This window comes from Macaca nemestrina, chromosome X (assembly GCF_043159975.1).
Source record: "Macaca nemestrina isolate mMacNem1 chromosome X, mMacNem.hap1, whole genome shotgun sequence".
In the NCBI taxonomy this organism is placed as follows: Eukaryota; Metazoa; Chordata; class Mammalia; order Primates; family Cercopithecidae; genus Macaca; species Macaca nemestrina.
In genome coordinates this window covers 146121229-146139730 of record NC_092145.1, presented here as the reverse complement: position 1 = coordinate 146139730, position 18502 = coordinate 146121229, and the positions used below count along the sequence as shown (strand labels likewise).

At 37.5% G+C, this 18502-nt stretch overlaps 1 protein-coding gene and 1 pseudogene across 4 annotated transcripts in view; both read left to right on the top strand.

Moving 5' to 3' along the window:
* Positions 1-18502, top strand: part of LOC105478147 (glycine receptor alpha 2) — a 231476-nt gene that overhangs the window by 140044 nt on the left and 72930 nt on the right. The gene's annotated exons all lie outside the window — the stretch shown is intronic.
* On the top strand, positions 809-16868 carry LOC139360876 (uncharacterized; annotated as a pseudogene).

Here is an 18502-nt window from a genome sequence, read left to right as displayed (position 1 = left end):
AATATTATAATATATAATAAATAACAATTTTGAAAGCTTTTTCAAACTGTGTTTTAATCATGTTTGCCTCCATTAAGCTGCTAAGTTAATTAAACAGGCAAATCAACTTGAGACAAGGAAATTGATTTTCTACATAGGACACTCTCAACAGAGTAGCAGACATAAGAAAACGATCAATTTTTCTTCATGGTGTGCAAATTAAGTTCTGTTCAGAAAAAAACACAAAATCCCTGTTTCCTTGTTCTCTTCTGCTCTTTTGTTCTTTAGTGACATGTTAATCAAGTAAATATGGCAGGAAGGTAAAATACATCTGAATATTCCCTGTACTTTCGGGAAGTCTCTTGTCTCAGAGAGAGCTTCCAACCACTCCTTCCAGCCTCCTCTCTAACAAAGCCTGGGCACTCAGGCTTTCTACCCACTGAGAAATTCTAGCAGCAATCTATTTACCATGGACCAAAAAAAAAAAAATAATAATAACTTGTGCATTGCAATTTTTAATTATAATAGTCTATTCCTTTGTCTTCCCTTTCATCACAATTTCCCCCATCTCCACGCCTTTCCCAGGTGGACAAGGATCTTATTTTCATTTGCATCCCAAATGAGAAATCAGGAGGATCCACATTTGCCTGTATTTATAAGGCTAGAGAAAGCTTAACTGTGGCATCCCAAGCTTGAACTCTTTGACATGGGATTTTATTGTTTTAAGGACTTCATCAATGTTCACTTATAATCTGAAATAAGTGAATGGAGGGATCTTTGCTTTGATGCATAAATAAAAACCAAAAGAATATCCCTTTGTGAATTTTGATGCTGAAAATTGTGTTCCTGTTTGGAGGGTAGAAAAAGGGAATTCTCCTATGTCCTTTGCTTATTATGACATTAGTAAAGATCTCTATAGTCCAGAACATATATCTCAACAGTCCAACTATCATAGTGTAATATTCGCTGTAGAGTGTGCCATCTCTGAGATAATTTTGTACAAACATGAATATATTTTTTACTCTTTTGTTGAATGTGACCAACACCAAGACATTTATCACTTGTGAAAGAACTTGTAGTGCTTCATGAGGGAAGAATTTTTAATACATAAAATTCAAGCAGGAGCTTTAAATCCAGAAAACTGTTTTCCCATACTTTGTAATTCCAAAGCTGGGAATAGAAAGCAGTGTAGGTTTTTTTAGATGTAAATATCTGAGTTGTCAGAAATTTCAAAGTAAAATTGGTATTACATTATATAAATATTATATATTATAATATACAGTCATGTACCACACAATGAGGCTTTTGATCAATGATGAACCACATATACAATGGCGGTCCCATAAAAGCATAATACTGTATTTTTACCATGTGTTTTCTATGTTTAGGTATGTTTAGATACACAGATAGTTACCATTTTGTTACAGTTGCCTACGGCATTCAGTAAAGCAACATGCTGTACAAGTTTGTAGCCTAAGAACTATAAGGTATGCCATATAGCCTAGACGTGTAGTAGGCTATACAGTCTAGGTTTGTGTAAATACAATCTGTAATGTTTGCCCTTCAAAACTGCCTAACAACACATTTTGCAGAATGTATCCACATTAAGTGACATATGATTGTATATAGCCTAATGCCATGTTATTATATTCAGATATCCCCCAGTAATATCAGATCTATTATGAAATAAATGTTTGTGTCTCACCAAAATTTCTTGTTGAAACCCTAACCTCCAATGCGGTGGTATTTGAAGATGGGGCCCTCTGGGAGGTAGTTAGGTTGAGATAAGGTCATGAGAGCAGGACTCTCATGATGGAATTAGTGCCTTTGTAAGAAAAGACACCAGAAAGCTTGCTTGCTCTCTTTCTCTCCCTCCGCTATATGAGCACACAATGAGAAAGCAGCCATTCACAAGCCAGGAAGAGAACCCTCACCAGAACCTGACAATGCTGGGACCTTGATCCCAGACTTTCAGCTTCCCGAACTGTAAAAGAATAATTTTCTGTTGTTTAACACACAACCTATGGTGTTTAATTATGACAGTCAGAGCTCACAAAGGCCTAACTTAGAACATATTCAACTTTGCTTAGTATGCTTTACCAAGACTGTCATCTAGCCACTGCTTTGCTTGCCTGAGCAGAAATTGAGTCAGGATTACAGGACATAAGTAAGGGCAGAAAATCATCCTGATGTCCTTGACAGAATAACACTGCTTTTGTTGTCCCTCTGCATTTCTCTCCACATATATAGGCATCTCTCATTTTATTGAACTTGATTGCATTTCACAGCTATTGCATTTTCTACAAATTAAAGATTTGTCACAACCCTGCACCAAGCAAGTCTATAAGCACTCCTTTTCCCAAGCATGTGCTCACTTTTTGTCTCTGTGTCATATTTTAGTAATTCTCACAATATTTGAAACTTATTCATTATTGTTATATCTGATATGCTGATTTGTGATCAGTGATCTTTGATTTTACTATTGTAATTGTTTGGGGGTACCAGGAACCATGCCCATGTAAGATGGTAACTTAATTGATCAATGTTGTGTGTGTTCTAACTTCTCTATGAACCAGCTGTCTCCCAGTCTCTCTCCCTCTCCTCAAGCTTCCCTATACCCTGAGACACAGCAATATTGAAATTAGGCCAATTAATAACCCTACAATGGTCTACATGTTCAAGTGAAAGGAAGAGTTGCACATCTCTCACTTGAAATCAAAAGCCAGAAATGATTAAGCTTAGTAAGGAACGTATGTCAAAATTCAGAATACGCTGAAAGCTAGGCCTCTTGTGCCAAACAGTCAAGGTGTGAATACAAAGAAAAAGTTATTGAAAGAAATTAAAAGTGCTACTCCAGGGAACACCTGAATGAATATTTAGGTCCACTGTTGAGATCCCACTGCTCAGAAAAAAAGATTCTTTTCAAAATATTACTGGTCATTGACAATGTACCTGGTCACCCAAGAGCTCTGATGGAGAGGTACAAGTAGATTTAACATTTTTTAAATGCCTGCTAATACAACATCTATTCTGCAGCCAATGGATCAAAGAGTATTTTTGACTTTCAATTCTTACTTTTAAAAAATGAATTTAATAAGGCTATAGCTACCATAGACAGTGATTCTTCCAATGGATCTAGGCAAAGTAAATTGAAAACCTTCTGGAAAGGATTTACCATTCTAGATGCCATTGAGAACATCTGTGATTCATGGAAGGAGGTCAAAATATCCATATTAACAGGAGTTTGGAAAAAGTTGATTCTAACCCTCATGGATGACTTTGAGGGGTTCGAGACTTCCGTGGAGGAAGTCACTGCATGTGTGGCGGAAATAGCAAGAAAACTAGAATTAGATGTGGAGCCTAAAGGTATGACTGAATTGCTGCAATCTCGTGGTAAAGTCTGAATAGATGAGGAGTTGATGAAGAAAGGAAGTGGTTTCTTTTTTTTTTTTTATTTTAACTTTCAATTAAAAAGTAAACTTTAATGTTGAAAATGCAAACTTGAGGAAGACAGAAAAGATCACACACGAAGCTCACCTCACACTTGGAAGGTTGCACAGAGGCTGGGCAGAGGCGCTCCTCATTTCCCAGATGGGGTGGCCAGGCAGACGCGCTCCTCACTTCCCAGACGGTGGGTAACTGGACAGAGGCGCTCCTCACTTCCTGTACTGTGGGCAGCTGGGTGGAGGCGCTCCTCACATCCCAGACGGTGGGGTGGCTGGGCAGAGGCCCTCATCACTTCCCAGATGGTTGGCGGCTGGGCAGAGGTGCTCCTCACTTCCCAGACAATGGGCAGCTGGGCAGAGGCGCTCCTCACATCCCAGACGGTTGGCGACCAAACAGAGGTGCTCCTCACTTCCCAGACAGTGGGCGGCCAGGCAGAGGCGCTCCTCACTTCCCAGATAGGATGGCAGCCAGGCAGAGGCGCTCCTTACTTCCCAGACAGTTGGCAGTTGGGCAGAGGAGCTCCTCACTTCCCAGACTGTGGGCAGCTGGGCAGAGGCGCTCCTCATTTCCCAGATGGTTGGCGGCCAAGCAGAGACGCTCCTCACTTCCCACATTGGGTGGCAGCCAGGCAGAGGCGCTCCTCACTTCCCAGAAGGGGCGGCCGGGCAGAGGCACTCCTCACTTCACAGACGGTGGGCTGCCAGGCAGAGGCGCTCCTCATTTCCCGAAACGTTGGTAGCTGGGCAGAGGCGCTCCTCACTTCTCAGACGGAGCAGCGGCTGGGCAGAGGCCTCCTCACTTCCCGGAAGGGACGGCTGGGCAGAGGCGCTCCTCACTTCCCAGACGGTGGGCAGCCGGGCTGAGGCGTTCCTCACAGGAAGTGGTTTCTTAAAATGGAATCTACATCCTGGTGAAGATACTGTGAACATTGTTGCAACAACAAAGGATTTAGAATATTCCATAAACTTAGTTGATAAAGCAGTGGAAGGAGTTGAGAGGATTGACTCCAATTTTGAAAGAAGTTCTACTGTGGGTAAAATACTATCAAACAGCATCACATGATACAGAGAAATCTTTTGTGAAAGGAAGAGTGAATCAACACAGCAAACTACATGGTTGTCTTATTTAAAGAAATTGCCAGCTGGGCACAGTGGCTCATGCCTGTAATCCCAGCGAATTGGGAGGCAAAGTAGGGAAGATCACTTGAGGCCAGAGGTTTGAGACAAGCCTGGGCAATATAGCAAGACCGTGTCTTTACAAAAAGTTTAAAAATAAGCCAGGCATGGTGGTGTGTCCCTATATTCCTAGCTACTGGAGAGACTGAGGCAGAAGGATTGCTTGAGCCCAGGAAGTCAAGGTTGCAGTGAACTATGATTGTACCACTGCACTCCACCCTGAGTGACAGAATGAAACCCTGTCTCTTAAAGAAAACAAAACAAAACAAAAAACACTGAAATTAACACTGTCACCCAACCTTCAGCAACCACCAGCCTAAGCAGTCAGCAGCCATCAATGTCAAGATAAGACCACACCACACCCTCTACCAGCAAAAAGATTACAACTCACTGAAGGCTCAGATGATTGTTAGCATTTTTTAGCCATAAAGTATTTTTAAATTAAGGTATGTACATTGCTTTTTAGACATAATGTTATTACATTGTGCTATTTTTTAGACATAATGCTATGTCTAAAATTTTAGACATTTTTAGATATAATGCTATTGCATATTGCTATTGCACACTTATTAGACTATAACTTTTATATGCACCAAGGTACCAAAAAATTTGTGTGACTCACTTTTTTGCAATATTCACTTTATTGCAGTGGTCTGAACCAAACCCACAATATTTCTGAGGTATGCCTATAGTTAGCATGTGGGCATGTTTTCTATCACTAATGCATTTTAATTCTCTGAAATCAGTATCCACCTCTAGTGAACTTACATTTAAACTCAGTGCCCTAAGCATGATGGATACTGAAATATTTTTGGTTGAAGGACATGCTACCCTGGATATTCAGAGTAGTTGTATTAGTCCATTTTCACACTGCTGATAAAGACATACCCGAGACTGGGTAATTTATAAAGAAAAAGAGGTTTAATGGACTCATAGTACCACGTGGCTGGGGAGGCCTCACAATGATGGTAGAAGGTGAAAGGCACATCTTACATGGCAGCAGACAAGAGAAGGAATGAGAACCAAGAGAAAGGGGTTTCCCCTTATAAAACTATCAGATCTTGTGAGACTTCTTCACTACCATGAGAACAGTATGGGGGAAATTGCCCCCATGATTCAATTATCTCCCACTGGGTCCCTCCCACAACATGTGGGAATTATGGGAGCTACAATTTAAGATGAGATTTGGGTGGGGACACAGCCAAACCCTATCAACAGTATTCCAAAATGGAGGAATGGGAGAGCTGTTTGGATTAAAAAGTAATAATAATAAGCCAGGTGTAATATAGAAAAAATAATAATAAGCCAGGTGTAATATAGACACTGAGCAGAGACTGCTCGCACATGGAGAATTCTCTAAAGATGGAAGTAAGTGATTATTTGGGTAAATCCCAGAATCCTGAAATTTCATTCTGTAAATATGGAGAATTTAGGTAAAAAACAAACCAGGCGAGATGGAGGCACGCTAGGTTATGTGGAGCACAGAGCTGGGTGTCTGCCAAGGTTCTCTATTATCTTTGAAGTGGTAGGTTCCTGTTCTCCCCACTGTACTCTGGACAAGGTCACCTGAAACAGGCTTAACTTCATTTTTGTTCAGCCACTCCTGAATTACTTCCTTCTGTAGACTTGGAAAGGTTATGGCCAGATTATGTTCTCCATGTCAAATCTCTGTTATTCTTGATGAAAATAATCCAAACTGAGGGTTCCTGCACAAACTCCCCACTTGAGTCTTTGATGTCCACTGTTCGCTAGAGAAATATGAAGTTGGCTCCTGCAGCTGCACTTTTGGATTTGTTCCATTCTCAGAATAGGCCCAGAAGGATGTTTCTATAGCTTGGTACATATTCTCAGCTCTTAGAATATTTTCTTAATTGCTTCCCTCCACATCCTCCCAGCACTTGTGAGCTATGCTTCCACTGGGCTTCATTGCCTGCATTTGTACATTGTTGGTTTTCCATTTTTTCCCAAATACGATGTAACCTGACTACTAAGTATGGGGTCTTTGCCATGAGTCCATCTGTGTTGTAATGTGGCTCTTTGTACTTATTTCATAACTATACAAATACTTTTTTTTCTAACCCTGGTCACTTATCTCTAGAACTTCCCTATTCAAAGTGTGATCCACAAACCAGCATAGGCATAACCTGGGAACTTATTGGAAATGTAGGATCTCAGGCTCTGTCCCAGACCTACTACATCACAATCTGAAATTTAACAAGATCTCCAGGTGATTCAGGTGCATATTACAGTTTGAAATACACTGGGCTACAGTGGTGGTTTTTGAAGCTGGTTGTACAGCAGTCACATGGAGAACTTTTAAAGAATATCAAAGTTGGGTCCCACTCCTAGGGATTCTAATTTAATTGATTTGAGGCAGGGTCCTAATATGGATATTATTTTCAAGTTTTATGTTTGTTCCACATTTATTTAATTTCACAGCTGAAACACACTTCCCTGGAATAAGCAATATTAGGTGAAATTTGTGCCCTTTTAGCTATACATGTTGTATATTCTATGTTACACTAGAAGATCCTTGAAGGCCACTTCCACATTTTCTATGTTTTGTGAATCCTCCAAATCATCCTTGGTATGGTGTTAAGTGTCTAATGTTTGTTCAATGACATGTTCATGGTTGATGGGGTACTAAAACAGGAGGGAGATGACTAGCATTTATGTCCTGGCCCTGTAAGCCATGACCTCTTTGACCCTGAGCAGATCAATTAAACCTCTCGAAAGTCAGTATTTTTGTTCAGTCAAACGTGAATGACTTCTAATGCTAGTAGTTATTCAGTCATTCATTCACATAATAAATGTGTATGAACATCTGTTCTTTTCCAGCTACTGTTCTAGGCACTGAGGAGATAGTGGTCAACAGCCAAAACAGAAAAAGCCTTTGTCCTCATAGAACTTACAATAGGAGATATAAATAACAAGAAAATAAATAAAAAATATGAAGCAGGATAGAGGCATAGGTAGTAATAAGTGCTAAGAAGAAAAATAGAGCACAGTTAAGTGTTGGAGCATGGTAAATTGTTAGGTGACAGTGGGGAGAGTTTATTTAACTGGGTTATCAGAGAAGACCTTTCTGAAGAGGGGACATTTGAGCAGAGACTTGAATGGCATAACAGGAAAGCTAGGCAAAGATCTGGGGGTGGGAAAGATCTTTCTAAGCAGACAGCCTCCAAGAATAAAAGTCTTGGGTCAGAAACAAGCTAATGATGGTCAAGCGCTAGACAAAGAGCAAGGGTGGTTGTAGTAGCATTCTTTGTGGATGTCTCTAGTCTATGACTTAAAGGATCCAGTAGATGTATTTAAGTCTTAAAAGTATCAAAGCTTTACAGCATTTATGGAAAACATAAATCACCTGCAGGCATAAATACCCAATATTGGGGCAGCACAAAAGTAACAGAAACCAAGAGTGTCATCATCATTGGCTCAAATTCTCTACTTTCCAATATAGTAATATTTTACTTTAGGGTCAGCAGGATCGTGAGACCCAAACACATACAGAGATAATATTTACTTCTCTAGGCAGTGCCTTGAGTTCAGCAAATTTACTCCTGCTCTCTTGTGTGATGTAAAGATCCATTTAGGTACTCTTCTGCTTCTGTCTCTTCCCCTTTGAGTGAAGTGCTCAGAAAACAAGATCAGTACAAAGAGCCAGCCCTCTGCGCATGGTGTCCTGGGTGTTGGGGCATGGCTCTGATTCCAAACTGTTTGAGTCTCTGGTTCCAGCCAAGGGACTGAGTGGCATTAACTTTGTTGCTGTCTTGCTTCTTGAACCATTTTGTTTCAGATATCATGGTTTTATTTCTACAGTTCACTGCCAAAGTCCATCTAGGTTCCATAGATTTGTGTCCCAATTATAGAAACCTTAATTGCAAAATCTTGAAGTTAAAATATCAGCCCTCAAAGGAACAATGCTTGATGATGGTGATTGGTGGTGGTGGTGGTGATGATGATGATGATGATGATGATGATGATGAGTAATGTAACCACAATGGATCTCCTCTTTTTCACGTTATTTGACTCTGGCAATGCACATTAAACATTCATAATATAACAACATTGACTTACACAAAATAACTTTAACTCCATTTCATCTCTCTTCTAATTACCTTATATGTGTTATCAAATTTGGTACCCCTTTTGTGTTAGGCACTGTCTTCATTACCAGGAAACTGAGTCACATAGACATTAGGCAACTTGTCCAAAGTTATACACTTAACCAGGCCTCAAACCCCAGCATTTCTGGTTCCAAAGCTTGAGTTCATAGTCATATTGTATGCCTTCCTGAGAAACACCCACTTATTTTATAAAATTCGGCTCAAGAATCTACTCTCAATGAAACTTTTTCTTATCTGCCCCTCATCAGGTATACACACTATGGCAAAGACTATATTATTATCATTTTCAATTCTTATTCTGTGTCAAGCTCTGTGCTTGGTGTTGTGCTTGTGTAACCCTTATAAAGTTAGGCTGCCTTCTGGCCATGCAATAAAATGGTTTTATTCAAAGTACTATACTGTAAAATTAAATTGTTTTAGTCTTTATTGCATTATCTTTAAAACCTCCAGAAAGACAATAGCATTCGTAACACAGAACAACACTTCTGATAATCTTTCTCTCTCTCTGTCCTCATCCTCCCTCATCATAAGCCATGCATGAGAGGTGTATCCAATCCCACTTCTTCCAATCTCTGAAAATCTTTCCTCAAAACTCATTCCAGGTTTGATTTTCTCCTCTGTCTCTTCCTCGTTTGCTTCTTTCCTCCTTTTTCTTTCCAAATCTAGTTTTTTTCTCTCTAGAGTAGCTTTGTATCCTTTCCAGTATAAATAAATCTACTGTGTCTTAAGCTTCTTCACATTGGCAGTTCTACACACCCAATGAGATGAAAGCTGAATCAACCAACCTCCTCAAAGAGGCAGCCCTAGCAACAAAGGAACCTTAGAAGAAAAAAGAAAAATGCGGCAATGGCCATTCAAATGTTCATATTTTGCCCTTGTCATATCTAATCATCACTCTTAAATGGCTTTAAATTTTTGCCATCTTAAGATGAAAAATTGAGGATCAGAGATGGTTATCTCTTACCCAAAGTGATAGGGTAAATGAATACAAATCCAGAATATGAATCTAGTCTGAGTAAATAAAAGCCCTTGAGTTTAGCCAGACTAGTCATTGGATGTGTTGCCTAATCTTTTCACCCTGCCTTAAAGGCTCCAGTGTCCTCTACAGCAGGGATCAGTGAACTATGGCCCATGAGCCAAATCCAGCCCACTACCTGTTTTTGCGAATAAAGTTTTATTGGAACATAGTCACACTCATTCATTTACATAAATCTATGGCTGCTTTTGCATTACAAAGGCAGAGTTGAGTAGTTCTGACAAAGGCTGTATTGCTCTCTTAACTTAAAAGGCTTACTGTATGGCTTTTTACAGAAAGTTTGCTGACTACAGCTCTAGAAGACCCTCATAGCACCTCTTACAGTTAACCAGAAACAGGCCAATTCACCAAAAATCTATTTGTAGATTACTTATGACATTTACCATACTATATTTACCAATCTAACAAAAATATATTTATTTGAACTACTTAAAGGATTTAAAGTAATTTGTGTTGGGTGAAATTGTTTTAACAGCTTTTGAATCATTCTGCAAAGGTTTCTTTGCTTGGTTTTTATGTTGTTTTCTTAATTAATATGTCAGTGATGCTCAGCTTTTCATTGTCCTTGCATCCTGCTGAGTTAGCTGGAGGGTTTGGGGTAGAGAAAGGGGACCCTGAGTCTGGGGGAAGGCAGAGAGGAGAGCGATTTTAGAGCACTTCCTTGGCTGCCATCAAGAGGAGTGAACCTGGGAGAAAGGAGAAAGGCCAAGCACAGGGAGATAGGAGACCCTGCAGCTGGAGGAGAGTATGACAGTCCAGAACTCTGGATTCTAGCTACTCACAGCGTTAATGAGTGAGCCCTATTATCCCATTGAATACTAATTTCTGTCAACCCACAAATAGTTTTAAAATAATTTGGTAATTTGATAAATTTGTTCAATGTGACACGTAGATCATTGAGTGGATTTGTCTGTTGCAAATTGGGTTCTGGCAAATCGTTTTAGTTAAGTTCATCAATAAATATTTATGGGGCATCTACTATGTGCCAAGTACCCTTGGGATTTATCAGTGAAAATTTAAAGACCCCCATAATCTTCTTATAGGTTATATTCCATCTGGGGGAGACAGATAATAAGTAATATATACAACAAATAAGCAAATTAAATGGCACTTTAGAAGGAGTTAAGTGCTGTTGCGGGGGGGGCAGGAAAGAATCAACAGTGTAATGAAGATTGAAAATACAAATGGAGGAATACAATTTTAAATAGTATGGTCAGGGTAGGCCTGATTGAGAAGATAATATTTGAGCAAAGACTTGATGGAGTGAGGAGAAAGGCACATAGATATCTGGAAAAGAACATTCCAGGCAGAGGAAACAGTCAGTGCAGAGACTCTACAGTGAAAGCGACAAAGAAGACAGTGTGTCTGGAGTAGAAAATGAAGGGAGAATTAGAAAATGAGGTCAAAGTAATTATGGTGGATGGACCATGTAGGTCCTTGTTGAACACTGAAAGGATTCCAGCTTATATACTAGGTGAAATGTGGGCCATGGAGGTTTTTGGTATGACTTAGGTTTTAAAAAGGATACTATAGCTGCTTTGTTGATTATAGACTCTGGGTGAACAAGGGAGGGAGCAAGGATACCAGTTAGGAGATTATTGAAGTTATCAAAGTGAGAGATGGAGACTGGGACCAGTGGCTAGCAGTGGAGAGATGAGAAAGGGTCAGATTTTGCTGCATGTACATTGAAGTAGAGTCAACAGGACTTCCCGATGGATTGGATATGGGATTTAAATGAAATAAAGTAGTTAAATGTTTTGCATAGTAACTGAAATGATGGAGTGAGCAGCCTACTTGACCATGAGAAAGACTGCAAGTAGAATAAGTTAATGTGGACAGCTGTGAGACATCAAAGCACACTCAGTGAATAGGCATTTGATATAGGAGTGTGGAGTTAATAGAAGGTTTTGGCTAAAGATACAAATTTCACTGACTGAAATACAGCTCCTAGCATTTCTTTGTTTCGTTTACCAGACTGTAAATTATTTGATGGCAAGACCCTGTTTCATTCATTTATCTCCAGACCTTAACATGGTGCCAGAAACATAATGAATAACACTGTGTTTTGCTGATATTCAAAGATGCTACATGAATGAATGAATGAATGAATGAATGAACAGACACATACTTTTATGAAGCTAATTTATGCACTTTGAGAAAAGAACATTTTCCTCCTATGGAAGGAAAAGACCTCAAGTTGTTTCATTTACCTCTAATGGTATTCAGAAAGCTTGCATGTTCAAGCAGGTATCATAGTAAAGAATCAAATATGGCCTTTGAACTTGGCAGTGTGCTATCTTTTCCATCATTTAAGTTGTATGAAGAGATAATACATATTTTGACAGTCCAAGTTATTCTTGCGTTAAGAGAATGACTCATATTGATCAAAGAAGAGTTGTCCATTTCTAGACAAGCTGGATGATCAGAGTAACTAAAGTCTAAAGTAAAAGGTCAGGAATATTCATCCATCTGAGAAAAAAAATGTATAGCTGACAAACTAAGACAGGAGAAAAATAATAACTTCTAGGAAGTAGATAACTTTATTATAGCTTAATTTAAAAGTAGAAAATGGCCGGGTGCGGTGGCTCAGGGCTGTAATCCCAGCACTTGGGGAAGCCAAGGCAGGTGGATTGCCTGAGCTCAGGAGTTTGAAACCAGTCTGGGCAACACGGTGAAACCCTGTCTCTACTAAAAATACAAAAAATTAGCTGGGTGTGGTGGTAGGCGCCTGTAATCCTAGTTACTCGGGAGGCTGAGGTAGGAGAATCGCTTGAACCTGGAAGGCAGAGGTTTCAGTGAGCCAAGATTGTGCCACTGTACTCCAGCCTGGGTGACAGAGCAAGACTCTATCTCAAAAAAAAAAAAAAAAAAAAAAAAAAAAAAAAAAAAAAAAAGGTAGTACACATTTGCCAATATCATCCACAGTCTAAGAATTAAGTATATTTTTGCAGATTACTAATCAATTTTTGAGGTTCATAATGTCTCAAGCCTATGATGTAATCAAAGTAGCAACTCTGTCCAAATAAATAAACTAATATAAATATTTTATCAATTTTGATTTCCAGCTCCTATTTAAGAAAGGGAATGGAATAGTTAGGTAGATAGAACTGATATATCAGGACACCTGAGATTTATTATTTTCCTGAATATTACCAAGTTTGTTACTATAATTCCTTCTGTTGAATTGTGACAAATGAGAATAAATTATACATTTTCAGATCTTTGTTCCTTTAGAATTCATAAAGTAGAATAAAACACATACACACACACACATTTACATATACACAGAGACCTATTAATAAAAATTCATGATCAAGAAGGCAGTTTTATTTAAAGGAGCAGATATAACTGGATTTCAGAGTTGCAGAAAGCTTGGCTCACATTTTTTTACATTAATTTCAGTATATATTACTGCACAGAAAGATGAGCAACACTATTTACTTAAGCCAACTCATTTTTAAAACTGTAATTTTGGATGTGAATGATGATAGAAAGCAGAGAAATTATCCTGATAAGCATTCCAGGCTCCAAACAAAAGATATATGAATGTTCAGGCTTTAAAGGTTTAGGCACATATGAGTTATAAAAATATTTAATTTCTGAACAAGAATAGATTCACATGAATGCTATATAAAATTTTTTTAAAGTCTTCCCTGACCACATATACTATGGGCACAATACCTAAGTTTGTATCTCTGTTAACAGGTCAACAATTTATATATATATTAGCAACACATTACAGTTACAAAGTTAACTTATAAAAGGATTAAAACTTGGATACTGATGGATGCAGCTGGAAACCATCATGCTTAGCAAACTATCACAAGAACAGAAAACCAAACACCGCATGTTCTCACTCATAGGTGGGAACTGAACAATGAGATCACTTGGACTCAGGAAGGGGAACATCACACACAGGGGCCTATCATGGGGAGGGGGGAGGGGGGAGGGATTGCATTGGGAGTTATACCTGATGTAAATGACGAGTTGATGGGTGCAGCACACCAACATGGCACAAGTATACATATGTAACAAACCTGCACGTTATGCACATGTACCCTACAACTTAAAGTATAATAATAATAAATAAAAAAAAAAACAAAAAAAAAAACTTGGATACTGAACTTTTCTATGACAGAGCACGGAATGTCTTTTCACTTGTTCAAATCAACTTTTGTGTTCTTGCACATTTCCTGTTGTTATTTTTCATTATATTTTGTATGAATAAAAGTTATTAATTTCTATACATTTTGTATTTTACTACTTTACTGTACTCTCTAAATATTTATACTAGTAGTTAGATTTTTCAGTTGGTTCTCTTGAGTTTTCCAGATAGACTGTCATACCATTCACAAGTAGCTACCATGTTACCATCTTCTTTCTAATTTGTATACCTTTTGTTATTTTTCCTAAGTGCCTTAATGTCTACCTTGAGTACAATGTTGCATAATAATGGTAACGTAGGTATCCCTGTCTTGTTCCTGATACTAGTCATGATTCTATATTTCCCCATTAAACACAGTTTTGACTTTTGTATATATATTTTCCCTGAATTAGTGTTATTAAAGATTTTAATGAAGAATTTAGGTTGAATTTTGCAAAATCTGTTTAGCATATCAGTAGCTGATCATATAATTTTTGCATTAGATTCCAGGCCCAGATGGATTCATAGAAGACTTCTAGTATACCTTGAAAGAGTAGACGATTCTAATTTGTTATGTCAATTCCAGAACCTAATGTATGAAAGAAAAACTTCTAAATCATACAGCAAGCATAACAATGATACCAAAATTACAAGATTACACACACACACACAAAATAACTGAAGACAAGTCTCACTTAGGAAAATGGATGTAAAAATGCGAAGTAGCAAACAATTCAGCTAGATTTAAAAATAATAAGTTATGACCAAGTATGATTTATTCAATAATGCAATGATAATTTATTATAAGAAAATCTATTACTAAAATATTTCATGTTAATTTATCTAAGGAGAAAAATCATATGGCTAAATGCTGAAAACTGTAGCCCTTGAAAAAATTTTTCTAGGGAAATGGGCTACTTAGATTTTTGAAAAATATCTCCTCAGTTTCAGTAAAGTATATTTTTCTACAAAACTGTCCATTTCATCCTGGTTTTCCAATGTATATATATAAGTTAAACAAAGTAGTCTCTTATGAATCTTTTAATTTTCTATGTTCTTTCCCACTGTTTCTTATTTTATATAGCTATATTTTCTCTCTTTCTTGATTAGTCTAGCAGTTTATTTAAAAAGCTAGTTCTTCGTTGTATTTATTATTCAGCTGATATTCTTTTTTTAACTCATTAACTCATGCTTTTATCTTTACTAATTCCTTTATTCTATTTTTCCCTGGTCAATTTTGTTGTTTACTGATAAAAATATTAAATATAAATCTCACTCTGAGTACTTCTCTAGACAGGTCATATAAATTGTGGTACAAATTGTTTTATTACTATTTTTTAGACACTGTGCAATTTCAGTTTGTATTTCTTCTTTGGTTCGAGGACTAAGAAATTCATGCTTTCCCCAGAAAGTAAAATTGTTTTATTTCCTACATTTTGTTGTTTTATTTTTAGTTTTATCACATTATGAGACAATGTTTGCTGTATTTTTAATTTTTGAAATTTATTGAGATTGTCTTTGCAGTCTAGTACATGGTTGATTTTTATGAATATTCTATGGGTACTTGCAAAGAAGGCATATCCTTTATTTACAGAATTCAGAAAATACCAGTTAGATTTTCCTTGTTACTTATGTTACTTAGATCTTCCATTTGATCTCACTTCAACTGTCAGCTTACTAGACATTTCCATAGACATCTTCTCAAACTTGCACAACCTGAGGCCAGATGATCTCCTTTTCTCTGCTTTTCTAGCACCTGTACTTCCGGCTACTTTAACAATTCTTGCATTGTATTATAATTTACTTGTCCATACATTCAAGGTCCTTGAAAACAGGACCTGACAGCTCTTAGCACATAGAAGGACCTCAAAATCATTTGTTGAATGAATGGATGAATATTTTATAACGTTCTCCCATTTAGAATTTCTCTTTAAAAAGAAGGCTGGAGAGGAGGGGTCAGGGAAGGAGACAGTGGTAAGAAAATATTATAGATACATTGGAGGTGTCTGGCAAGTGGAAAATCTTCCAAACAAGTTCTATAATTCTCAGCCAGACACTGGCAGCCTAACATGTTGGTACTCAAATATGGATCAGTAGCACGCCATCAGCCCAACTGCAACAGGAAAAATGGCCAGTGTTCATCACCAGCATTACCTGTTTCCCTAATTTTGTACCCTGCCTCTGAAGACACCACTAATCTCATATTATTTTTCTGGTTTCAATGTTTAGAAACTTCCTCAGTCCTTTTCTACCTTTTGAAATGAAAATTCCAATTAGGCCAGTCTCTGTTAAGTATTGGTTTTATTAAAGTAACTTGCAAGGAGTTGTGACTGACTCTATCGACTTAATTTTTCAGGACATATTTTCATTGCCAAATGGGAGCCTGCTAATCTAAACAAATCTTCTGAATAGCCCCTCCACTTTCATGCCTAATCATGCTTTGTGAATGCATGGAATCAGCATAGTTTATTGGAGGCAGCCATATACAATCTTGCCCTTTCCCTTTCGTTTCCTCATCTGAAAAATGAGAAACTCCATTAGCTGATTTAGAAAGTTGTCTCAGCTCTGAAGTTCTGTCATTTAGCCTTTGTAAATTATTTTAAATAACCCCAATCACCATTGGAGATTTGGTGAGGGTAAGCAAGGCAAATATTGAACTTACAATAAATCCTCAAATGGCAGATGGCATGGTCGGGGGGGGGGGGGCGGTGTATAGTCAGTCTTTGACTATATCCACAGCACTGAGGTATGGCACAAATCATCTTAACAGTGGATAATACAGAAATAGGTTACCAACTATCAAAGACAAAGAATGGGGAAAGGCCTAAGAGATCATCTGGTCCATGTTCTTTCCATAGACGTAAATCCCCTAGAAAAATGTAGTGTAGGTTAATCAAATATTCTTATTAATTCTTAGGTGCAAGACACCAGGAAAACTAAAGCTGAAAGAATTAGAGTAAAATAAAAAATATTCCAAGTGGCAAAACTAGAATGAGTATGTGATGTCACAGTGGAAACAAAGCTGGACCAAGAATCTAGCTCTAGGCTTGGTTTTTCTCTTAACTAGTTCTTTGACATTAGGAAAATCTCTCAAGCTCTCTGACCTCAGTATTTTCACAAGTATTGTATGTAGAGATAGAATGAGTTATATATTAACTTTTTGAAAATTTAATGTACCCTACACAAAATACATAATAATAATTCTTCACAATGACAATGTGCTTCATGTGAGACAAAATCTGGCAAAATGATACAAACTTGGTATTTTCATAACGTTACTCATTAATGAAAAGCCTTCATTATCACCACCATGAGTCATAACATTAGATAAAGCTCAACAAATGTTTATGGTAAAGATCACATTCAATTATGCATTATAAAAGCATAAATGAATCTCTAGCATTTGAGAGACTATACAGTTGATATCCAGTTTATCCAAAATTCCATGGAAATAATTTTGCCTAGCTTTCTGAAAATTAATAATTAATAGTTTTAGATGTAAAGGTAAAACTGAGCGTTTCAAACCAAACAGTAATTTTAAAACAAGAATTGTAGTGGGAAAATTAGCCCCTCTCTGATAGCACTGATGTCAAGATACAGCAGTTTTCCCAAATCTCTTAAGTGCTACTATCCAGGAAGAAGTCACACAAGAGTGACTCCCATGTTTAACTTTAATGAAGATCCTAAATTGGATGAAACTATTAATTAATCTAACTAATTTGCAGCACTCAAGGCATTGATTCTAATGGCAGGATAGAAGTATAAAAGGTAATTCCACCATGATGATGAGAGTCAACATGTTTGAGCATTTACAAGGTACCAGGCCCAGTTCTAAAGCATTACCTACTTGTTATTTCACAGATATCTCAATACTTATAGCAAACCTATTAGGTGGGCTCCATTATTATCCCCATTTTTCAGCTGGGAAAACTGAAGCACGGAGTCATTAAGTATTGTGTCCAAACTGTACAGCTAGGAAGAGGTAAGACAAGATTTAGACCCTCAAAGTCCAATACTAGTGCTTATAGGGTTTATCACCACTCTAACTCAGCACTGATAGAGTGGAAGTCAATCATCTATTCTCTTGTATTTATTTACCTCTGTAAAACAGATTACACAAGGGCAGGAACCAAATATTAATTATCTTTGTATACATCTCAGCATCTCACACACAAGAGTCTACGATGATTTGTTGACTTACTGCTGAAAATATGCAATTCATCTTGGGGCCTCATATCTGTGTATACAATGACAAGTGGAAATTGAGATGAGAATTTATTTAAGTGATTCCATAATAAACCCTTACAATGAAATGTTTTAAAATATGAATTATCCAGTTTTGTTTTTTATGATCATTAAAATTAGAGAAAATTTGTTGATTCAGACTATATTAGGTAATGATTAGCTTGAATTAAAATATAGGACTAAAGCAGGAATTCATAATGCTTTTTTCTATAAAGAGATAAATAGGTAACATTTTAGGCTTTCTGGGCTTTAAGTTCTCTGTTGCAGCTACTCAACTCTACCATGGTAAGTGGAGACTAGAGAGCCGTAGAGAATATGTAAATGAATGGGTATGGCTGTGTTCTAATTA